At 35.8% G+C, this 26,175-nt stretch overlaps 1 long non-coding RNA gene across 1 annotated transcript; it reads left to right on the plus strand.

Moving 5' to 3' along the window:
- The first annotated feature begins 19,762 nt into the window (after positions 1 to 19,762).
- Positions 19,763 to 20,694, plus strand: LOC142167416 (uncharacterized). Its single transcript, XR_012697551.1, has 2 exons — positions 19,763 to 20,428; positions 20,513 to 20,694. It is a non-coding gene; the product is annotated as an uncharacterized LOC142167416 (long non-coding RNA).
- Positions 20,695 to 26,175: the final 5,481 nt, after the last annotated feature.

Below are 26,175 nucleotides of genomic sequence, written 5' to 3' on the forward strand. Positions count from 1 at the left end.
TATGTGAAAGCTCGGCGTATGGTCGAGAAAGGGTGTCTAGCCTATTTGGCTTATATTCGTGATCCCAGTGCGAATGTTCCTTCTATGGACTCAGTACCAATTGTTTGTGAATTTCCAGAAGTATTTCCTGCAGATTTGCCGGGGATGCCACCCGACAGAGATATTGACTTCTGTATTGATTTAGTTCTGGGCACTCATCCTATTTCGGTCTCTTGTAACTCTCGTTAATCATAAACTATTACTGATTGTGTCGAAAGTATCTCAATATAAATTTTAAGACTTCGTTAAAGTGATAACAGCTTTTGGCGGAAGAATTTTACTGAAAAATGATAGAAAATTAAAGATGAAAAATAATAATAAAAAATAAGTGACAAAATATTTTTGACTGAGAAATTTTAGTGGTAAGAATAAAATGTAGAAAAATAAAAAAATACACTGAAAATTAAAAGAATCAAGATAAAAAATAAAGTGAAAGAGAGTGAGAGGGTTACATTAGAAAGAATAAAAAATAACTACAAAAAAGAAAAAATGAATAAGACTGCATAATTTTATTAGAAAAAAAATAAAGTGAAAAAATAACAACAAAATACTAAAAAAATAAAAAAGATAAAAAAATAAAAGCTTGATAAAAAAAACAAAGAAAAGAAGGAGAAGGAAGCCTGGGGCCCTAGCCATAGAAATGAAGGGACAACGTGATCTTAAAATCTTCAAAAGGGGCATATTTTGTCATTTTTCAGCAAGGAGAGCATTTTGCTTATTAAGTTTTTAAAAGGGGCTCTAAGTATCATTTTCTCTTATTTTAGATTTGCGAGGCCCAATAACGTGCAGGCCAATTTTCTTTCTTTTATTCCATAATATTTTAATCCATAACAATGGTAATGTGTCTTAGCTAAGTGACTCTTGTAGATCCCAAAGAATAGAATGCTAAGTTATATTTATTGACTTGCTAATAATAGCTAAAATCATACATTTCCACCAAAACCATACTGTTATGCCTCAATAATATCAAACTTAGAAAAAAGAATCATAGGCGCACGTTAGTTGCTTTAGACGCGACATAAATTAATCATCATGGTTATGAGTACGGTTTTCGTGACATAGCTATGACACACAAATCCAAATTCAGGTATGCATTTACGCGACTTGACCAATTAACTTCAAATAATAAAAGTGTCATTAACCGTGGATTTTTGACACACAACACAACAAGGGTACGGTTCGCGCAACTTATTCAAAATAAATTTCATAATTCCTAAACAAGCAAATAAAAGCGTTTTAAAAGCGGAAAATGCGTAAAATCCCTTAAAACATAGAATATCCGGGATTAATTAAGTTAAGTATAAATTGTTAAGCGACCGTGCTAAAATTACGAAACTCGAGGAGTGCCTTGCACCTTCTCTCCGGTTAACAGAATTTCTTACCCTGTCTTTTGTATTTGCGGACCATATTTGGAGTCAAAATTTTCGTTGATTAGAGATTAAATAAATGATGACTTTGGAATACCGAAATTAAATAATTTCAAGTGATGACTCCTTTAAAATAATAAAAATTAATCCCTGTTAAAAGAAGATTAGCACAATATAAAAATGCTTCTATCTCTGTTAAAGGCCAGGTATCTGACTATATCATCAATGGTCGTTGGGATACATTTAAGCTTAATCAGGTTCTACCTAATAATATTATTTTCCATATTCATGGAATTACAATTGAATCTCCTCATCTGCAAGATAAACCTATTTGGTCTGCTAACACAGATGGGAAATTCACTTGTAAATCTGCTTGGAATTGTATTAGGAGCATCATGGTTCTACTTTAGTTTATAAAATGATCCGGCTTAAGAAGAATCCCTTTAAAATCTCCTTCTTTCTCTGGAGGCTGCTGAAACATAGAGTAGCTGTTGATCAAAATATGGGAAGATTTGGTATTCCCATATCATCACCAAGAAGATGATGAACATTTGTTTCTTAACAGTATGGTTAGCCAAAGGGTATGGAAATATTTTAACCAGGCCTTTGAGATTCGTCAACAACATCACTGTATGAGGCAACTGATTATTACTTGGTGGATGACTAAAGAAAAAAATGATGTTCAGAAGATGGCTCTACAAATCCTCCCTGGTATCATTATTTGGAATATTTGAAAAGCTAGATGCAAGAGCAGGTTTGACAATGTAAGTATGCAGTCTCACAGAATTATTCCCCAAATTTGCGATCAACTTATCATTATATCTCACAAATAATTTCCAAAGATTCCACCTCTTTTAAATTGGAAGACTTTTCAAGAGATCATAGAAATGGCTAGAGATCATGTTACTTATGTGGCTGTCAAATGGAACTTTTCTCAAACTGGATTCATGAAACTCAACTCTGATGGGTACTCCAAAAGTAATCCGGATCCTAGTGCAGGAGGTGGTATTATCAGAAATGATAGAGGACATCTAGTGAAAGCTTATGCTATTCTTTTTGGCAACATGACCAATAATAAAGCTGAAGCTATGGCCCTCCAATTTGGAATTCAATGGTGTAATGTGGCTGGCATAAAAAATCTAGAAATTGAGTGTGATTCTAAGCTACTTACTGACTGGATTTCCAAGATCAGTGATCCTCCTTGAAATATTTTGGATACTATCAAAGACATACAATGGTTTCTTTCACATATGGAGAGTTGGTCTATCACACACTGCTATGCTATAGAGAAGGAAACAAAGTGGCAGATATTTTGGCTAACTATGGTCTTGAATGCTCTGAATATACTTTCTTTTCTGAGTCTCGAAATATGCCTAGAGAGGCTAGAGGAGAGCTACACATGGATAGAATTCAATATCCTTCATTCAGGAGGAAAACTCATAAAAGCTCCTTCTCGATAGATAAAAACTTGTATAGAATCTATAATTTTGATGTCCCTTAGTGGGTGTGCATATTGTGTAGAAGAGGTTCTCTGTAAACCTCAGAGTGTTTTGATTTTTTTGAGAGTTTACTTGAAATCCTACTTGACATATAGAATGGGGCTTGTTCCATTCTTAGTAGGTGCAGAGAGCTTATATGATTCTTCTGTTATGTATTTACTATAATTATTAATAAAACTATTCCACTCTCTATGAGGGAGTTGGAGAGCACATTAAAAAAAAAGGGCCCCAAACTTACGTTTTTAGCCAATTGTCTCACAAGAGTGTTAAGGAAAGCTCAGGTGCCAAGAGAGGGTCACGACAAAACAGGTAAAGACTTGCAACATGGTTATGAAATGAGAAAGGCTCGAGACTCAACTGGGTTGACTAGGGATAACAACATTGGTAGGCAATGAAAAATTCTAGCGGGTCAAGAAAAGCCTACAATCACTTCTCAAGCCAAGCAAAACTTATTATTTCACCTTGAAACACATTCGGGGCAAGTTCTAGACCATTCGCACGGGTACTTGGAGGACCAAATGATGTCACATTTTGATAAATTTAATATGGTTAGACTCGTGAGTGAATGGGATTTCAGGTTTTGTGACTTTTATCGGATTTTGAGACGTGGGCCCGGGGGCCGATTTGAGCCTATTTCGGATTTTGGCTTATAATTTCGTGTTTTTCTTGTGGAATTGATTATTTTAGCCTATATTAATTACATCGTACAGCTTGTGGCTAGATTTGGGGCATTTGGAGATTGATTTAAGGGAAAAAGGCATTTCGGAGTAGGATTTTATGCGGTTTGAGGTAAATAACAGTTTTAAATTTGGTCATGAGGGTATGAAACCCTGAATTTTGGTATGATGTGACTATTTTGGAGGTGATGCACATGCTAAGTGACGGGCGTATGGGCGTGCACCATGGGGGATTGTGACTTGGTCCGTCCTGTGAGACTATAAAGTCGAATAGCCTATTGTTAATTACCTGTTCTCTCTGTCTTCTAGAAATTTGATTGTCATTCATGTTAGAAACCATGCTTAGGCCATATGATATCACTGTTGGGACCCTTAGCGGTTGGGTTCTTGTTGAATTAGCCGTTGTTTGTTGTCTTGTACTCAGTCACAGTTTTACTTGCGTGCCATATCTCTATTTCCTCTTGTTTTCTTGTTGATACTTGTTATTACCTCTTTTGGCTGATTTGTATGATTTCTGAAAGCTCGAGAGGGTTGGAGAGGTTAGTGACTGAGATAGGGCCTGAGTGCTGATCTGCGAGCTATGTGAGGTATATGGATCAGGTTGCATGCCGCAGCGAGCCTTATGGCTATTTATGGACTGCAGATCGGGTTGCACGCCGCAACAAGCCTTATGGCTACTTATATGATTGGGTAGGGCTGCACATCGCATCAATATAGCGCTTGGACTAAAAGGAGCCTCTCCGGAGTCTGCACACCCCCAGTGAGCGCAGGTACCTATTGAGTGTGAGTACTGAGGGCTTAGAGCCGAGTGATTGAGCTGTTGTGACGAGTTGAGTGACTGTTGCCCTGAGAGGTTGTACTTGCTTTTTCATTTGTTGATGCACTTAGTTGCTATCTGTCATTGTCGTGAAATTTCTGAAAGATTCTATATCCATATTTACCTGCACTTTAACTGTATAAAACTGATTTGATTTGAACTACCAGATTTGAAAGCATGTCTATTCTTTGCTGGAATTATTAAAAATGAATTGTATTTGTGTAGCTCGTCACTACCTTCTCAGTTCCTTATTTATTTTTGTTACTTACTGAGTTGGTTGTACTCACGCTACACCCTGCACTTTGTGTGCAGATCCAGGTGTTCCCGGTCGTAGCGGGTGTTGATATTGAGCAGTTGATTCCGGAGACTATCGAGGTAGCTGCATGGCATTCGCAGGCCTTGGCTCTCCTTCATTATCTTATTCGGATTTTAGTTCTTATTCCTTAGATGTTGTATTAGACTGCTCATGGTACTCATGTACTCAGGGACACCCCGATGTCGGGCTATTTTTCCGCACTTATATTTTGAGTTTTACCCCATTTTTATGAAAAACTCCGGTTATTTTAAATGTCTTAGTTCATTTCTGTTAAATGTTGAAAGTGGTTTGGAAATGTTGACTTGCCTAGTATCATAATAGGCGCCATCATGACGGGTTAGGTTTTGGGTCGTGACAAAACCCGAAGGCAACACCAACACAAGAGCTATAGTCAAAGTTGTCTTGAGCTTTTGGAAGCTCTCCTTACACTCTTTGGTCCACCTGAATGGAGAACCCTTCTGGGTCAATCTGGTCATAAGGGCAACAATGGATGAGAAACCCTCTACGAATCGACGGTAATACCCTGCCAAACCAAGAAAACTCAAGATCTCAGTAGTTGAAGACGGTCTGGGCAAACTCTACATTGCTTCAATCTTCTTCAGATCTACCTTGATCCCCTCACTCGACACTACATGACCCAAAAATGCTACCGAATCAAGCCGGAATTCACACTTTGAAAATTTTGCATATAACTTCTTTTCTCTTAAGGTCTGGAGCACGAACCTCAAGTGTTGCTCATGATCCTCTCGGCTCCGGGAGTACACCAGAATGTCGTCAATAAACACAATGATGAATGAGTCTAGATAGTGCCGATATACACTATTCATCAAGTGCATGAATGTTGTTGGGGCGTTGGTCAGCCCAAATGACATCACAAGGAACTTGTAATGACTATACCGAATCCTGAAGGCAGTCTTCGGGATATATGGCTCCCAAATCTTCAACTGATGATAGCCTGAACGCAAATCAATATTGGAGAATACTCTAGCACCCTGTAGCTGATCAAATAGGTCATCAATACGTGGCAATGGATACATGTTCTTCACTGTAACCTTGTTCAACTAGCGATAATCAATGCACATGGGTATCGAACCATCCTTCTTCTTTGCAAACAAGACCGGAGCACCCCAAGATACACTGGGCCGAATGAAACCCTTATCAAGCAACACCTGCAACTGCTCATTTAACTTCTTCAACTCTGGTGGGGCCATACGATATGGAGGAATAGAAATAGGATGAGTGCCCGGTAACAAATCAATACCAAAATTGATATCCCTGTCGGGCGACATGCCTGAAAGATCCGCTAGGAATATATCTGGATAATCCCTCACTACCAGAACTAACTCAACTGTAGGAATATCAACACTGACATCTCTCACATATGCTAGGTACGCCCCACATCCCTTCTCAAACATCCACTGAGCTTTTAGAAATGAGATAACCTTGCTAGGAACATAATCTAAAGTACCTCTTCACTCTAACCTTGGCAAACCTGGCATAGACAACGTCACAATCTTGGCGTAATAGTCAAGAATAACATGATAGGGTGACAACCAGTCCATGCTCAAAATAACATTAAAATATACCATACTGGAAACAACATATCGTCTTTAGTCTCAAAACCACTAAGAACAACTAAACAACAACAAGGGAATCTCCCACAGGTGTGAACACATAGACATGAGAACTCAAAGAATCATGGGATACACTCAAATATGGAGAAAAGTAAGATGATACATAGGAATAAGTAGAGCTTGGATCAAATAAGTCTGATGTATCCCTATGACAAACCGGAATAATACATATGATAACTGAGTCGGATGCAACTGCCTCCGTCCTAGCAGGAAGAGCATAATATCTGGCATGGCCTCCCCCTCTAGGGAGACCTTTACCTGCCCGACCTCCACCTCTAGCTGGCTGTGCAGGTGGAGTGGCAACTGGTACGGTAACCATGGGTTGAGGACCTGATGGAATACGTGGAGCCTGAGTAGTCTGTGGAGGTGCACCTCTCCTGAGTCTGGGGAAATCCCTCACCATATGACGAGTGTCACCACACTCAATACAAGCTCTCAGAGGACGTGGTTGTTGTGACTGGCTCGGGCCTGATCGGCTGGACTGACCACTGAAAGCACCCCGTGTAGGAGGCGCACTAGACAATGGCGTTGCATAATGGGGAACCTGGGCCTAGGAGTGGCCTAAATACCGCTGGAAGCTGGAAGTGCTGAATGAACAGGGCGGCTCACATAGCCCCTACTATGACGGGCGGTAACTGGGGCACGGGCACCACTGTATGTGCCAAAATCTTGAGGCCTCTTGGCCTCCCTCTCCTCTCTCCCGGGCCCATATACCCTCCAATATCCTAGCAATCTCCACTACCTCCTGGTATGCAATATCCATCTCTAGCTCCTGGGCCATGCTAAATCTGATAACAGGGTTGAGCCCCTCGATAAATTAACGGACTCGCTCTCTAACAGTATCAACCAATGCTGGTGCATGCCTGGACAAATCATTGAACCGGACCGCATACTCTGATATATTCATAGAACCCTGGTGCAACTGCTCAAACTCTGTGCGCCATGTATCTCTGAGACTCTGGGGAACAAACTCCCTCAAGAACATATCTGAGAACTGAGCCTAAGTGAGTAAAGCTGCTTCGGCTGGACTACCCAACTCATACGCTCGCCACCACTGATAAGCCCCTCCCTTAAGCTGGAACGTAGTGAAAGCAACCGCACTAGAATCCACAATACCCATAGTATAAAGGATACGATGGCTCTCCTAAAGAAAACCCTAGGAATCCTCTGATGCCAAACTGCTGAAATTAGGAGGGTGGTACTTCTTGTACCTCTCGAGCCTGAGTTGCTCCCCCTGAGAAGCTGCTGCCCTAACCTTAGGCTGAACTAGGGCAACCGCCTACACTGGTATGACCTCTAGGACCTGGTCAACCTGGACCCGCTGCTCTGGGGTACGGGCGGCGGTAGTCTGTACTCCTTCCCCGGCCTGAGATATGGCAGGAGCAAGTGGGATCAACCCTGCCTGAGCTAAAGTGTCGAACATGCTCAGAAGCTGGGTGAGAGTCTCCTGGAGTGCTGGGGCAGTAACAGGCGTCTTAGGTGCCTACTCTACAACTGGATCTACTAGTGGCTCATCTGTAGCAGCTTGTGCAGGTGCTCTCGCGGCTCTAGCAGGGGGCGCGGGTGTCTGGTCATCAGATCCATCTGTACGTGTCCTCACCATCTGTGAGAGAGAATAGAAAGACAGAAATTTAGAATCCCAAAGTCAAAAAATTTGCACGATAAGGAATCAAAGAAGTGAAGCTTTTTCCTAACAGTTCCATAGCCTCCCGAAGATAAGTACAGACATCTCTGTACTGATCCGCGAGACTCTACTAAACCTTCTTGTGACTTGTAACACATATGAACCTAGAGCTCTGATACCAACTTCTCACGACCCCCCAATTTTCCTCCATAGGACGTCATGACGGCACCTAGTCTCTAAGACTAGGTAAGCCTAACAACATACGGAATAATTTAAATAACAATAGATATAAATCTCAAACTCAACAGCTGTATAAAAACAATGTTACAACTCAGCATATACAAATCCCGAGATCGGCGAAATACAAGTCACAAGCTCTAAGTATGAATACTGGATAATCCTATGCATCTTGTCTATACATAGAGGATAATGAAATAAGAGATCTAGAGAGGGGGGGGGGACTTCGAGCCCTGCGGACGCCGACAGGTATACTTTGAAGTCTCCGCAGTAGAATCCCAACTAATGCCTGGGCTGGTAAGAAGTACCTGGATCTGCACAAAAAGATATGCAGAAGAGTAGCATGAGTACACCATAACGGTACCTAGTAAGTGCCAAGCCTAACCTCTGTAGAGTAGTGACGAGGTCAGGTCAGGGCCCTACTGGAAATAATAAAAGACTGAACAATTGTAGGCAGTGTAATAAAGATAGTAATGAAATTGAAAAGACGAATAGTATAACAAGATTAGCTACACAGAACTAGAAAATAGTGCAACACGGAGAAAGACAATTAATAGTATGCTAAGAAAACAACGATCAAAGACAAGTACAAAGAATGGGAAAATGTCAACAAGAGTCACTACTGAGGTACCGCCTCGTAGTCTCAAATCACAAAAATAAGTCACAATTTTTCCTTATATCATTGCGGGAGCCTTTATATTTAGTTTTAAAAATTATTTTTCCCGAAATAGCATCCCGCGTTTTAGCCCATCTTATCACACTGCATGGCTTCTAGCAGTTCCCCTACTAGCCACGCGTATCAAGCCCATCGTATCTCACCGCATGCATTTCAACACACAGACCTTATACCACCACATGCGTATCAATATCACGACGTATCACAAATCGCACCTCAAGTGTCCATCCAAAATCACAATTTGCTAGAGAAACCAAACAATAACAGAATTTCACAATAAGGAGCCCACAGCTCAACCACAATGTACACAAAGTCTCAACAATAATAACATGAAGAATAACTCAATGGAATGATATTTCACAACTGAACACTTTGCCTCAATAGGAATCACGGCCTTTGCAACCCAATACCAATTTCAACAACAAGATATTTCAAGAAAATAACAATTTTTAAGTAAGAATTCTACATTTAAATAATGAATACGGCATAAGGAAATAAGAATTTCAACTAAGCATATAGAGCAATAAGCAAGTAAGAGATAAGACAAGTAGACATGTGAAATTAGACTAAATATGATAACTCTAACATGTTAAAGTAACTCAATTAAAGCATGAAAGGAATCTACATAGCTAATCGGTAATTTTCACATTTAGCCCGTGTACACACTCGTCATATTGCGTACACTCTCTTACACATCACAGTTATCACAAGCAATACCAATACTAAGGAAAAATTCCTCCCACAAAGTTAGGCAAGCCACTTACCTCAAACCACGCTAAATCAATCCACTAGAAGGCATTTCCCTCGATTTTCTAACTCTGAACGGCTCGAATCTAGCCAAAACAATTTCATATTCTAAATATAACTATAGGAAACTAATACAAATAATGAAATTACGATTTTTGCAAAGAATTAAAAAATCGACCCCAAAGGTCAACCTGGGCCTGCATCTCAGAACCCGACCAAAATTACAAAATTCAAACACCCATTCGATATCGAGTCCACCCATACAACAATTACAAAAATCCGACCTCAATTCTCCTTTCAAAACTCAAAAATTTAGCCTAAGGAGTTTCTACCATTTTCCCCTAATTTCCAACTCCAAAGTACTAATTAAATGAAGAAATTATCAATAGATTCATGTAAATTAATCAAAAACGAGTTAGAATTCCTTAACCCAAAGTTCTCTATGAAATTCCTTGAGAAATCGCCTCTCATCGAGCTCTTTAAGTCCAGAAAGAATTATGAATCAAAACCCTCGAATTTCATATTTCTGCCCAACGATCCTCGCATCTGCGAACTTCGTGCCGCTTCTACGACACTGCACCTAAGGAAAAACCATCGCAAGTGAGGATTCCACTTAAGTCCAGGAGTTCCACTTCTGCAGACCATGGCTCGCACCTGCGAGCCCGCTTCTGCAGAGAAGGATACCGCACCTGCGGTCCTGTCCCAGGCCTCTCCTCAAATTCCGCTTCTACTGAGAAAAGGGTCGCTTTTGTGGAAGTGCATATACGCCCAGTCGTCCGCACTTGCGAACTCAGGCTCGGGCTGGGCTCCTCCGCTTCTGCGATGACCATGGCGCACCTGCGTGTCCGCACCTGCAGCCAGACCCTCCGCAGGTGTGATGACACCAGAACAGCAGCACTTCAACAAGACACTAAGTCCAACAATGATCTGATTTCCATCTGATTCACACCCGGGGTCCCCCGGGACCCCGTACGAATATACCAACAAGTTGAAAAACACATAACAAACCTTCTTGAGGCCTAAAACCACATTAAACAACGTAAATTCTACGAATCGCAACCCAAATCCATCTTATGAACTATGAACTTTAAATTCTGAAATCGATGTCGATTCACACCAAATCAACTCCGAATGACTTTAAAATTTGCACACAAGTTATAATTGACATTATGGACCTATTACAACTTCTGAAATCGGGATCCGACCACGATATGAATAAATTCAACTCCCGGTCAAACTTTCCAAAATCTTTCATTTTCCAACTTCCGCCAAATCACGCCGAAACGACCTACGGACCTCTAAATCAACATCCTGACACGCTCCTAAGACCAAAATCACCATACAGAACTATCGGAATCATCAAAACTTCATTCCTGAGTCATCTTCACACAAGCCAAGCTACGGTCAACTCCTACGACTTAAACCTCCATCTTAGGGACGGTGTGTCTCATTTCACTCTGAAACTCACCCGAAACTAAAACCAAACACCCCGGCAAGTTACATAACCACAATATAATATAGAGAAAGCATAAATTAGGGGATTGGGGCTAAAGTACTCAAAACAACCGGTTGGGTCGTTACAAGGAGTCTGAATCGGAAGCATAAGCTAATCACCTATTGAATTCGTGAGAATCGATAGAATCTCAAGAGTGAAATATAACAGTATCATATACAGAATAACGACCTTGCACTTATCATGTCAAAACCCTTATTTCTTACATTGATAAGAAACCGACTTTGCTAATCTCTAGTTTGTTGCAGTCAATTGTCAATTGTTTTACTTAGTAGTTAATCGTAGTTCGTAATCATTCTACTCAAGTTTTGATTATCCTGAATAGCAGTTAAACCAGGAATTACTAGAGCATTGTTTAAATCCAATTCTTGTGGAGACAATAATCATACTATACTATTTTTGGCTAGCGAGCATCAATTTTGTATTGTGTTTTGTGCTCGTCAACTGACTACCAAATACACACGAAAAAAATCAAATAGCCATGCATGGTCTTCAATTTGTAACTCATAGTGCGAACTTTGTGTTCCAACTGTCGCTACACTGAGGTTATCAAAAACAAGATATTAAAACATTGAAACAATGTGGTTGTTCTCTTATTTTATTATGTGTGTATTTATTTTATCAGTCACTAAACTGATGATGTCCTCTTTTTGTTCTTCTATTTTTCCTGTGTAGAGTTCGACTTAAAATATAGACTAACCATCGATTGAATCAGTCCGCGAACAAGAGAGTGGACCTCAAAGGTGCAGCTCATCCAGAAAACTCGACCAAGGCAAAGTAAAGATGGAAATACACTACTCCTGGTCATTGTTGTGCATGACAAAAGAGTAATTATCTTTACTATTGTGTTACTTCTTATTCTAATTGTTGAATTAAAATTGCAATTGCCATTAGTTTTTTAACAGAAGAAAAAGAAATCCATCGGCTTATGTAATCACGATTTAGGTATCACTCTGGTATAGGCTATGTTAAGAAGTGAAAGTCAGAAGTGCTATATGAAATTAACGTCTGCCTGATATTCTCTTACCGAGTATCTTGGAAAAAAGTTCAATACTGGCTAAGCTTTAGAGCTTTTTTGGATTGATTACTTATAATAATCTATTTGTCGAAATGGATATATTTGCACTACCTCTGCACTCATGTTCTTTGGAATTCGTCTTATTTTTGTTGCCAAAATGATTTGCTACCAAAAGGACTAAGCAATTCTGCCCCAGCCTATATCAACATAAATTTGTATCTACATGTATGGCTGATTGTTCTATCTATGTTGTATGTTGTTGTAGACAGTGTAGGGAATCAATTTCCAACAGTAAATATATATATAGAAAAAATCCAGACATGTTGGTGACTCCATGTCTCCAAAGTATTTTCTGCCTACAGTTGGATGCATAGGTTTATAAGTGCGCCTTATGCTAAGTTGTTCCCCTGTGTTGTAGCTGTGAATTTTATTCAGCGCTAACTCTAAGCTCTCCTGGAATTTATTGTGAATTAATCGTATTATCATTGTATGAACATTGGTTCAGTTTGTGAATACATCAACTCTTCGTGTATCCTAAACTGATATGCATGTACATTTTATCATTAACTAGGTATTCTATTTTTGGGGTTGCATTTTCCGCAATGCTTTATAAATTACTCAGGAACAACATCGACGGAATAAGTGGGTGACTATGGGTATGATGACACACATATTGTACTTGTTCGTTGTTGCACATGTTGATACTTATATTTGTATTCTCTTTATTTATGTATGTACGGACTTTTATGGGAAAGACACAGAAAAATATGGAGATAAGCTTGCCCGTTCTTCACTTACTTGATATATACCACAAAAATGAGGGTTTCTTTACCGTACGGATTACCTATCAACTTCGAATGGGTTGTTGACAGATTCACTGTTGAAGAGGTGAAAGAGGACAATATGAAAGACCCACCTCTTCTACTTCCGAGAAGGTTGAATACTATACCTGTTGCTGATCTTCATCAGATGAAATAAGGAATTCGGTAGGTTAACCTGTGACAATTTATTTTATATGTACTCTTACATTATAGTAAACTAGTGAATTTGTCGCGCTCTGCGTGGTCATAAAATAAATAATTAAGATTTAAAAAATTTCTTTATAATTTTAATTCTATAAGTTGAATATGTAGAACATATTTATATTTTTAACATTTAGCTCAGTTTTACAAAAAATAATTTGAAGTCAACAAAAAGAATGATATTAAAACTACAATGATATATGGTTAATAACTTCATATATCGTAAAAAATCTTTTTGTGGTAAAAAAAAAAAAACAATAATTAGTAATAAAAACATATAGTATATGATTTAACTGTTTCAGCATTCATAATTAGTAAAATTGTGTTGTCATTAGCAATTTTTTTTCTTTTGTAAATTAAGTAATCTATAAACTACAATAGAAATTTTTATATTCATTGTGACATTACACTTCTCCATTGAAGTAGTAGATTTCTCCAACAAAAAATTTCTTTTACTTCTTCATTACTAAAAGGGAAAAAAGAAATTATATTTAATTTACTTTATTCACTGTTTACATGCATAAGATCTCTTTCTCTCTCTATTATATTTTATTTACTTTATTCACTGTTTACACGCATGAGATGTGATTTGTCTCTATATATGGAGGATTTAAAGACATTTATGATAGAAGATATATGATCAAGGCAATCCTAGATTCCTAGTGTTCAACTTCACTCACTGTCTCTACATTTCAAGTAATGGTTGGAAATAGTTATCTTTGTTATCTATTTTTTCCTGAAAACTTAATGCTTTTTTAGTCAAAGAGCGATTTAACTACTTTTAGTATTCTTAGATTTTCTTAAAAAAGGAAGAGAAAAAACTTTTCAAGAAAGTCATTTCTCTTATATCAGTTACCTACTCTAAATTAAACATGATTGTCTGATCCTTAATCTTCACCAAGCGGGATTCTTCAAATAAGGGGAGATAAAAAGAACAAAGCTAATTAGGGGGAAAAAAAAGAAGAGAAAAAATATATGGGTGTTCTTTGGCCATAGGAATATATATGTAAAATCTACACTCTACACCTTTTCCTTTTTGAAAATTTCTTATATTAACGATAAAGAAAAGAGAATAGAAAATAAACCCACAAAACAAAATAAGAAAAAGGGAAAAATTTAAAAGTTGAAAAAAGACGAAGAAGATAAAAATCGAAAAGTTTCAGATTAGGTAAAAATGGAAAAAGAAATGTACGTACTTTTTTCTTGTCTTTTTCCCTTTCATTTCTCGTTCTTTTCTTTTGGATTTATCGGCTCTTTCAATTCTTTTCTTCTTTCTCTCCCCCTAATTAACATGCTAATTCCTCCATCCCTAACAAAAATTTCCTCCAAGTTTGCCTTTATAATAAAATAATAAATCTGTTGCACTGTTCTATACAAATACACGCATTCATTCAATATACATCTCCATTTCCCCTTCTTCTTCTTCTCTATTCTCGTCCTATTCATAATGAATGATGTTAACAAAAATTTCACCCTTCTCTGTGTCAAGTCTTTCATAATAATACATCTTGCACGATTCAAATGATTATCTTAAACTCAGTATCAATATATGAGTTAGCAGGCTTTGCTCTATCTCTTCTGTTAAAAGACACAACATCTTTTTACTCCATATATCAAAAGTCATGCCTCTTAATCCTCTTCTTTCTTTTTCTACTAAACTCACGCCTTCGACGACAGTATCTACTCCCTCCGTTTCCATTTTTTGTTTGATGATTTTACTGCCTATTTATGTTCCTTCTCGTTTTTCAAATTTGAAGTAAAACGGAGTTTGAACGGCATAAAATGCCCAAGTAATTAGAGATTGGTGCATAAATTTAAAACTTTACACCGGTTGTAAAACTTAGGGAAGAGGTGAGAAGCCTGTAGGAAAAAGATCTTACCACTTAGAAATATTATAGGTGTAAACAAAAAGTAAGATATAATTAAACCTGACAAAAAAAATGTGTAGAAGAAGATTTGGAGGCTGGGAAGAAAGGAATAAAGATAATCTATACTTAAAGGCAGTCATAAAAGTGAGTAAAGGTAGAAAGTAAATCCATATGTTTCAAGGAAGGAAATCGAAACAAAGAAGGAGGTTGGGAAAAAAAAAGGAGAAGTTTCAACAAAAAGTTGTAATGATACATACTAATGAGGAAAGAGAGGCGACGTAATAGGTGCAAAATAAGAAAATTAATGCACCGTTTCAGAAAATTAATCTTTTAGATTTATTAATTAAATTTATTGTGTGAAAAGAGAATAAAAATCCCTAAAATTTTTTAAAAATAGATAAATATATTTCCTCATCAATAAGAGATGTCACATCACTTTCTAAGGGCCCCGCTTTATATTTATATATAGATACTTATAATATCCCATAAACATGCATAACTCCCATCATCGTGAATTGTGGCTCCAGAATGTTGGTTCTAACAGTAACAAGTGCCGTGAAATTCACCATGGATACCAAGTAAGTTAGCTACCATTCTATTTACTTGATTACTTTCACTAAAAATACAAACAAAAAATTATAACCAAATACTGTGACATGCTACCATTGTGTTTACTTGATTACTTCCCCTACCGTTTCAACAAAATAAGCCTAGGTTGTGCATCAAATTATATTATATCGATCTTATTGTCACATACAATGAGAATGACTGAACTACAATTTCAAATTTCATATAACCTAGAACCAAAAAAAGAACTTTACAAAGAATGATAAAGTTGGATTAGTTAGGTTTCTCTTTAGGCATAAAAAATGTTTCTGTCCATCTTTATACACGATCGCCTAATAGGTAAACACTATTAGCCAAACAAAAGGTAATTTATTTTTGGTCTTGTTTGTGCTCTAAAATATAGTATATTTTTAACGGAAGAGGGTCACAAATGCCCTTAATTAATGTATTAGAAATGGCTCAAAAATGCCCTTCTTCTACCTATGGATTCAAATTTGTCCTTAATGTTATTTTTAGGCTTAAAAATGCCCCTCTCTTAACGGAAAGATGACATGACATTTATGAGCATTTTAACATTAAGGACAAATTTGAACCCATAGGTAGAAGGAGGGCATTTTTGAGCTATTTCTAATTCGTTAAGGACATTTCTGACCCTTTTCCGTTTTAATTAAACATGTATCATTTATTTAGTCTGGAAAAAAGTGATTTTTTTTTTACTAAAAATTGAAAAAAAATGAAAAAAAAAATTTCCAGTTTTTACAAAAAAACTGTTTTAAAAAAGCTGAAAAATATTTTTTTAAATAATATTTTTGTAAAAATTGAAAAAAAAAAAAAAAAAAACTGAAAAGCAATTTTCTAAAGCAATGTTTTTGTAAAAGCTGAAAAAAAAATATTTCCTCTTCTTCTTCCTTCCTTGTTTGTCCATATGCTTTCTGGGTTCATTTTTTTTTATATATTTTAGTTCTTCTAATGAGTTAGTACATCAAAACTGAAATATTTTCGTTTTTTCAGTTTTTAGTAAAAACAAATATTACTTTTTTCCTGACTAAATAAATGCTACATGTTTAATTAAAATGTCCATCAATGCCATTTCATCTTTCCGTTAAGAGAGGGGCATTTTTAAGCCTAAAAATAATATTAAGGGTAAATTTGAACCCATAGGTGGAAGGAGGTCATTTTTGAACCATTTCTAATACGTTAGGGGCATTTCTGACCCTTTTTCGTATTTTTAATATGTATTCGGTGCACAAATTTCAAAAAACACATGGACCAATATATATTCCCAGCAAGGTCACCAGTTCCAAATTGAGGTTTTAGGCCTTCTTGGCCTTTTACAATGTTGAATTTAAAAAAATATCTTTTTTAGATCTCTTATGTGTAAATGAAAGATCTCTTATGTGTAAAAGTAAATCTCTCATATGTAAAAAAAGAGATAGGGTCATAAAACTAAAAACAAATTTATAAAAGGCCAAAAAACTAATTGACTCTTCCAAATTACAGAAAACTGTACAGGTCATGCCGCGTTAGTCTACTTTGATATATGCAAGTGGCATCTTTTTAAAGAAATATTTCTACCGTACCAAAAAACGTCCTCAAACTCCATTCTTTTGGTCCGAGGTGTTATCTGATATGTTTTAGCATTTCGTGAATCTAACTTTTAAACGAAATCATTTCCGTTCAACTGACATAAAATACATATGATTTTTACGGAACTGTATATGTTATTGGTCTATTTACATCATGTTCTTTGTCTCACATGATGCGCAGGTTTCTAACAGTGGTGGAAGCAAGCTAGATGCACAGGTTGCTGAAACTTAGGTTTTCTTTGTATCCGTAAAGAACTGTTATGCATTCTTTACTAACAAAATGTCCAATATAGGATTATCGCTGTCAGCAGGTATAACTTAGTCATACTAATAAATTCACCATATTTCTAAGTTGGAGAACTTATGAACCGATATAAAATGAATATTGACGTATTCAGTTAATTAGAAATTTCTAACAGTTTGACCCTATTTAGCTTCATTGATATCTTCTTGAACTATATTGCATTCAAGTTAACTTCTGTGGTATCTTTTGGGTCGCAATAAATTAACCTCTTCCACTGTGTGTTCCTTTTGTTTGACGTTTAGTTGTCTACGAAAATTTTTAACATAGGTTTTCTAATTGCAATAGCACTCATACTATGAATTGCAATCTGAAAAAAAAAAGATAACAAAGGGAATGAACTTTGATGCAGCTAAGGTGCTTGACATAATCCGAAAACAAGTGAATAAGACTCGACTTTTAGCTAAAAGTGAGATTATATTCTCCTCCAAATGTATCTAAGCTTTAATGGTGATATGCTGAAACTAATTTCACATGTGATTAATTACCAAGATGCATTGTTGAAGGAGACAAATTTAGGTGAGACTTAGAAGAAAATTCGTTGCTAAATTTGCAATTACTACATTAGTAAGTTGGTTATTTTCTCTAACGTAGTAGCCATTTTGCAGATCCAATATACGAAATAAAGGACTACGTTTAATGGACAGAGAGAACATGAGCAAGTTAATATTATTATTGTATTGTTTAGCAGTTGGCATATATAGGGGGAGTTTCTCAGAAAAATGATGTAAAAATATTTCTATTGATGTATGTAACTTAGCGAGCTGAATAATTTTGCATGATAACTTTTAACTGTGATATATATGCTCTCAGCGTTATTCCTCTAGAGCTTCTGATAGAGAGAAGGTTAGTTGAGAAATGAGTTAATGCTATATTGTGTGTATTAAGAATTATTACTTTCTGTTAAACAACTTTAGATTGCTAATGACGTGTATTTGTCTGCTTGTTTTTTCTGTCAATTATTTGGTATTACTGTTGTTACTTACTCAATGGTTCCTTGTTGAAACAATCGATTCATATTTTTTCTGCCTATCCAAAACTCCTTGCAGCTTATTTAAGATCATTTTAAATTTACTTGGTGTTTCGAAATTTACAGGGTTGGAGAAAACAAAGATATATTGGCTAGATACGGCCAGAGAAGTTCTCTGCAAATAGTTTAATCACACGTGCTTGTGCCAATACTCGATGACAATGTACCAATTGCAGAGATTCAGAGGCAGTCTCCTATATGTGTGTTAAATACATGCTAATATGTGTATATTAGCATTGCAGTTACAACTCAATGAAACTTCTTCTTCTCCCCTTCACAAATACAACTCTTTCACATCGAAGGTGAAATGTCGCTATCAGTTGATGACCGTGAATTCTATGAGTTGATGTGTTCACATTGCGGGTGACAATACAAAAGCACTATAAAGAGAATAAAATTGTTCATTATGCGAGCTGCAACCGGCTTGCGGTGTTAATACTCAGGTATCACGTACGGTTTGGACTCAAAGCTCATTAATATACGTTAATATAGCATCGTCTAATCCAAAAGCTATCTCTCTCATTCTGAAAATCAAATAATGTAGAATAAATTGTGTATTAGGACCCATTTTGAGGTTGTAACTGAAAACGACAGTGGATCAGCGGTTGCAACATTATCAGGCCAGTTAGTAAAGATACTTCTCGAAGCGATCGCTGCACATATCTATGAAATAATCGCTATAAAGGTATGTTGTCACTGAGAATAAAAGAAACTTTGTTAGCCGTTTCTGCAGATTTACTATATCGTATAGATACAGAAAAGATGTGTTAACACAGATTGTTGACACCAAGTTATAACTTTGGAAAGACATTCTAGGCTATTATGCTGAGAGGAGGTCCATATTGTTTTTGAAATGTCAGCAAGTGGTTTTAAATAGGCCAAGTAGCCTGAAATAAGTAAATCAAATTTAGTAGATGTTTCATAAAAGAATATCTATGTTCAATTATTGTTGGTTCCAAGTTCCCCCTTATCAAAAATACACTATTCCAGACATAATGGGAAGACAAAGGCTTGCACAAATTAATTTCAGCTAACGAATATTTATACCTTTAACTGACAGTTTTAGCCTACACTCTCTCCTCTCATTCCCAGAAATAATAAAAGACCACCTATGTTATCACGTGAACCGGCACGAAAACCTAAAATTGCAAATTAAGGAAGAACGAATTTATTTGGTTTTACGCTCTTGATGCATCTTCCTGACATGTGCAAGGTTCTTTCAGTTATTTCAACTTTCTCTTCCCACTGATGTTGATATAACAACATATATCACTCTTACTGAGTTTGATGTCCTCTTCTATTTTACAGCATCTTTACAATGAAATTTTCTTAGCATTGTATTTGTGATATTAGTCTATTACAACAAAGCGCTTAAAACATTTATTTCGATTGAAAGTACATTACTTTGACTAATATCTTGGTCTTTAAAGGCACATTCTCCTCTTGCAGAAAGAGTCATTGCCTCTTGAACATGTGCGACAACATCTTACTCACAGACTCCTCAAGATACAACTGAAAAAGATGTTGCAGCCACAAAAGAGGTGAAGAAAGAGTTGAAAAAGAAAGAGTTAACTACAGAACAAATCGAACCCGAAGCCCCTCCTAAGAAAAAATAAAGGTTAGTGAACGCTCTCTCTACTTTTTCATTCTTCGGCCAGTAAAGTCTAACAACTTTCAATTCTTAACTCTCTTTAACATAGAGAAAAAGTAACTCAGAGAAACTACAAGTATAAAAAAGGGCACATTGCTTCCCATTCTATGTTTATAGATGAAACTTTTGTCTGCATACATTTTTCCTCTTGTCTGTAAAAGAGGAAGCTGCAAAAGCTTTGGACTACCAGTTGCTTTGCTTGTACATCTTCTGATGGCCGTCATGCCTGTGTGTCAAAGGTAATGCAATTGATAGCCGGTCCCTATTCCAGATACACTTTACCACTTGCCATTACTGATATCCGTTTGTTTCAAATATTGCAGAAAACATGAACGATGCGCGTTTGTGTAACTTTTTGGCTTGTAAATTTTTATTTTGCTAGCCAGTAACGCATACTAGTCCTCTGATGTAAATATTGGCCGTCGGAAGACTGAACAATAAATCTTTCTCCCTTTCGGCTTGTTTTCTATTTTCAACAATCTATCACTACTATGCGTTTTACTAACTAGTTCAACTAGAAACAAAGTTACTGTTTAATTCTTGTTGGCTCTGCTTGGTTAACATATACTTGCATCTGTCAGTCACTTCACCAAACAAGGTCTGTAGACTGTAGTAGGAATTTACCTAACAAGTTCTGTAGTAATAACTTCAATAAAAACTTATGATCTGCCTGGCGGGCAAGATATTGAAGAAGAATGAAGTGAAATCTAAAATTAACAAAAAACTTACCTCGTGGAGAAAAAACTTACCTCACATAGGAGCTCGTATGCCAAGACCAAACTTATCTGGTATGTGAGGTGCATATGGTAAGATCAATAAAATAAAATGTTTCAATAATTGATCACAAAAGTTTGTCCTACAAAAGGTGAGAAGTAGAAAATTAGTTAGAATACTATCATAATCACATAAATTGCAATTGGTTTGACATACTTATATCATTCTTTGTTTCTCTTTTTCTATTTTCGTTATTTTCTTTAATTGGATCCCGAAAATAGATATTATTATTCCCTCCGGTCCATAATAAGTGACTATTTTACCTTTTATTTTGGTCCAAAATAAGTATCCATTTACATAATCAAGAATGAATTAATTTAATTTTTTCCCTTATTTACATATTTCAATGTGTCAAGGTAACAATTAATTAAAACTAATTTAGTGAATACATCTTCTTTTCTCTAAGAGCTCGTATTTTCTTAATGGGTGTGCCAAAGGTAAAATTGTAACTTATTGTGTATCGGAGGGAGTACTTGTTTATCAACACTTTGCATACATTAGAGACAACATGTCTTGTACAAAAATCTTACATTTCGAACTTCTTATAAAATCACTTCAAAGGAACTAATAAGCTTGAACATTCAACGCAAATTCATGGATAGATCATAGCACAATAGAAAAATAATCCATTATTTTCATAAAATAATATTATAAATTGCCAAGTTATTAGGTTTGGGCACGGGCCAGCCCGTCACTAGTAGTTTAAAATTTAAATAACTGGTGCATGTCTCCACAGTTTCTGTCGGCAAAGAATTTAATCACTTCAGCAACATGTATACTTAGTAAGCTCCACATGTCCAATTGTGAATAAATCTTTACTGCAAGTCGTTTTGTTCTAACCAATCAAAATAAGAAATTTCATTTTCCTAAGGGAGAGTTTTGTCAAATTTGGTGGTGGACCCATACAGTGAAATTGTTCAACGAGAAGTTGAAAGAATGACATGACAATCAATAATGATAATTATCATCTCCCTTGGTCTCGTGATACTTGCAATGTGTGGAGTTATTTAAAATCAAGTGCAGACCAAGTTTCTTTCGATTATCATTAGTCTCAAAGAGAATCAAGTTAATACTTCAAGCGTTGTCTCGGACATTTGATGAACTCACACCCGACGAGTTTTGAAGTAGGGACATTTATAAATATTTAAGTTTTATCGAATCTAAATCGATAAGTTTGGACTATATTTTTAATTCAAGATGTTTTAGTCCAATATATATGGATTAAATAAATAAGTAAAAATGGCGTGTGGTAGCCACTAAATAAGGTAGTGTTTATTTTTTATCCACCAATTTTAATATTGAGCAAAAATAGCCACTACTCTATTAAAATTAATATAAAAAGATATTTTTACCCTTTCTTCTATTTCTTTTATTCCCAAACCCTTCCTTTATACGCTTCTCTAATTTAAGTTCAGAGCCAAAATTTCATAGGCAAAATTTCGCTCCCTCAATATCATTTCTGCATGCAACTCTCTTCTCTCGATTGAAGTTCAGAGCCAAAATTTCGCTCCCTTAACATCGCTCCTGCCCAGCCCACAAAAATTATCTGCGTATACTTTGTCCAACTTAATCTCTTCTCATTTGTCATCTTCTCTGTAGCGAACCAGCGTACTGGTATGTTTTCGATTCTGCTTTTATGCATTTTTCTTTTTGTATATCTCTAATCGTGATCAATGTTGTATTTGTCATCAAGTATGTGTGAAATGTCCAAAATAATGATTATAACTTGATTCGTTGAGGAATAAGGTACAGATTTTTGTGAGAAAGTTATTGAGAACCTTTTGGTATTGAAATGTGTTTGTGGTTCAATCAATATATTGATTATGTAAGGACATTTCAGAAAAATAGTCCTAAGAATTTGTAAGCTAGCTGTGTTTAGGAATTTTAGTTAATTGTGCTTCTATTAAAGATGCATCTAATTAGGTCCTGAATTTTAATTTTTTAGTTTAAATATTAAGGACATTCTAGAAAAATAGTCCTAAGAATTTGTAAGCTAATTTTAGTTAATTGTGCTTCTATTAAAGATGCATCTAATTAGGTCCTGAATTTTAGTTTTTTAGTTTAAATATTAAGGACATTTCAGAAAAATAGTCCTAAGAATTTGTAAGCTAAGTTTAGTTAATTGTGCTTCTATTAAAGATGCATCTAATTAGATCCTGGATTTTAATTTTTTAGTTTAAATATTAAGGACATTTCAGAAAAATAGTCCTAAGAATTTGTAAGCTAATTTTAGTTTATTGTTCTTCTATTAAAGATGCATCTAATTAGGTCCTGGATTTTAGTTTTTTAGTTTAAATATTAAGGACATTTCAGAAAAATAGTCCTAAGAATTTGTAAGCTAATTTTAGTTTTCTATTCTTCTATTAAAGATGCATCTACTTAGGTCCTGGATTTTAGTTTTTTAGTTTAAATATTAAGGACATTTCAGAAAAATAGTCCTAAGAATTTGTAAGCTAAGTTTAGTTTACTGCTCTTCTATTAAAGATGCATCTACTTAGGTCCTGGATTTTAGTTTTTTAGTTTAAATATTAAGGACATTTCAAAAAAATAGTCCTAATGTTTACGTTCTATTTCCTTCTTTGTAGTGTGGTAATGGAAGGAGATCGTATTTTCGAGTTTGATGATTGGCGTAATTTGATGAGCTATTGGAAAGAAGATTTTCAGTATAAGGAAACAATAAAAAGTTTCTTGTCGAACACGCAATGGAAGAAGTTGAGGGATGGTATTTTCGGAAACTTTTTCCGATTACAAGGTGTGAAGTTCTGTGGTAGACTTATTTATTGTGTGTTGCTTTTAGAAATTATAAGCAATGACTCGCATTCAATGACATTCAAGGTTTTTGATCATGAAGTGAAGTTTACACGTGAAGCATTCCAGATAATTATTGGGTTGAAATGTTCTTCTTTAGTGGACTTCAAAGTTTTAGGTGAAAGAGAGAATAGGCTTTTGAAAGTCTACTTCCCTGGAAAGGATAGAATCGAGTTAGGCGATTTGTGGCATTTTATTACTAGTCACCCATATGGTACAACTGCATCATTTGTAGGCAGCCATGACGATGTGGTGAAGTTGGCAACAATTTATTTTGTTGAATCTGTGTTGATGGAGAAGCGCAAGAATCGGAATGTGTCTGAGCGGGTAATAAAAATCGTAGATGACGATGAACTCTGCTCTTCTTTCAATTGGGGCTCTCTTTGTTATGAAATGTTACTAAAATCATTGAAGAGCTGCTTGAAGCCCAAACAAAATACTTCAGAGAATGAGAATGAGAATGAAAATGAGAAAGAGAAAAAGAGAGATAAAGAGAAAGATAGTTATACTATACTTGGCTTCCCTTTCGCCTTCTGTGTTTGGATTATGGAAGTATTCCCAATTTTTCAGGAAAAATAATTTGTGAACTTCAGAGAATATGGGTTCCCCCGGATACTATGTTATTCAGATATGAAATCTTCACATTATGACACCCTATGTAAAAAGTACTTCCATAATGAAAAAGTAAGTTAACAGGATTACTAGCTATTTTTTTATTTATGTGTTTTAGTTCTGAATACTTACGTTTTTTTTTCTTATATAATAGTTGTATCAGTTGCTCGAGATGGTACCATTTCTTTCTTCTGAAGTAGATGCGGAGCCCACTAGTGTGCATGTGCCATTGTCTCAAGATCAAAGTTCAATGCCTTCAACACAATTTGATGAAGTCTTGCTTAAGGAAATTGTTAACGTAGGTTTTCTGTCTTTGAATACCATTAGTTTTTTATTTGCTTATTTTTGCTTAAGAGACTTTTTTTGTTTTTATGGTTTTTGATTCAGAGATTATCGAAGAAGTTCAAAAAGGATATGGAGGTAGAATGTACTAGAATACATCAAAAAATAGCTTTATTAGAAAAAAGGATTCAAAATGACATCAAGGTAATATCCTTATTTTCTGTGCTTGTAACTCTAAGTTAAGGACAACATGTCCTTAATTTTTTGAGCCTGTAACTCTCAGTTTAGGACTTCATATTCTTAACTTTTAAACTTATAACTCTAAGTTCAGGACTACATGTCCTTAACTTTTTAACTTGTAACTCTAAGTTCAGGACTACCCGTCCTTAACTTTTTAACTTGTAGCTCTAAGTTCAGGACTACCTGTCCTTAACTTTTTAACTTGTAGCTCTAAGTTCAGGACTACATGTCCTTAATTTTTTAACTTGTAACTCTAAGTTCAGGACTACATGTCCTTAACTTTTTAACTTGTAACTCTAAGTTCAGGACTACCTGTCCTTAACTTTTTAACTTGTAACTCTAAGTTCAGGACTACATGTCCTTAACTTTTTAACTTGTAACTCTAAGTTCAGGACTACATGTCCTTAACTTTTTAACTTGTAGCTCTAAGTTCAGGACTACATGTCCTTAACTTTTTAACTTGTAACTCTAAGTTCAGGACTACCTGTCCTTAACTTTTTAACTTGTAGCTCTAAGTTCAGGACTACATGTCCTTAACTTTTTAATTTGTAGCTCTAAGTTCAGGCCTACCTGTCCTTAACTTTTTAACTTGTAACTCTAAGTTTAGGACTACCTGTCCTTAACTTTTTAACTTGTAGCTCTAAGTTCAGGACTACATGTCCTTAACTTTTTAACTTGTAACTCTAAGTTCAGGACTACATGTCCTTAACTTTTTAACTTGTAGCTCTAAGTTCAGGACTACCTGTCCTTAACTTTTTAACTTGTAGCTCTAAGTTCAGGACTACATGTCCTTAACTTTTTAACTTGTAACTCTAAGTTCAGGACTACCTGTCCTTAACTTTTTAACTTGTAGCTCTAAGTTCAGGACTACATGTCCTTAACTTTTTAACTTGTAACTCTAAGTTCAGGACTACATGTCCTTAACTTTTTAACTTGTAACTCTAAGTTCAGGACTACCTGTCCTTAACTTTTTAATCCAGAAGATGCGCATCTAAAAGATACATTGATTATAGAGATGTGCATCTAGAAGATGAAACTGATATTGGCATCGAAATTGGGAAAGGTTAGATACAGTTTTTGAATTTGTTATTATTGAAATTTATATTCAATAGCATAATACATATAAACTTTTTTGTGATTACAAATGTGTGTAGAATCTTTTGATGGAGTGCAAGTTCAAGATGGAATGGAATGTCAAGACCAGGACAATCCGAAAGAGACAAGTGTAACATACATAATTTGTAAATCTGGAGTGCAATCTCAGGATTTA

This window comes from Nicotiana tabacum, chromosome 12 (genome assembly GCF_000715075.1).
Source record: "Nicotiana tabacum cultivar K326 chromosome 12, ASM71507v2, whole genome shotgun sequence".
NCBI lineage: Eukaryota > Viridiplantae > Streptophyta > Magnoliopsida > Solanales > Solanaceae > Nicotiana > Nicotiana tabacum.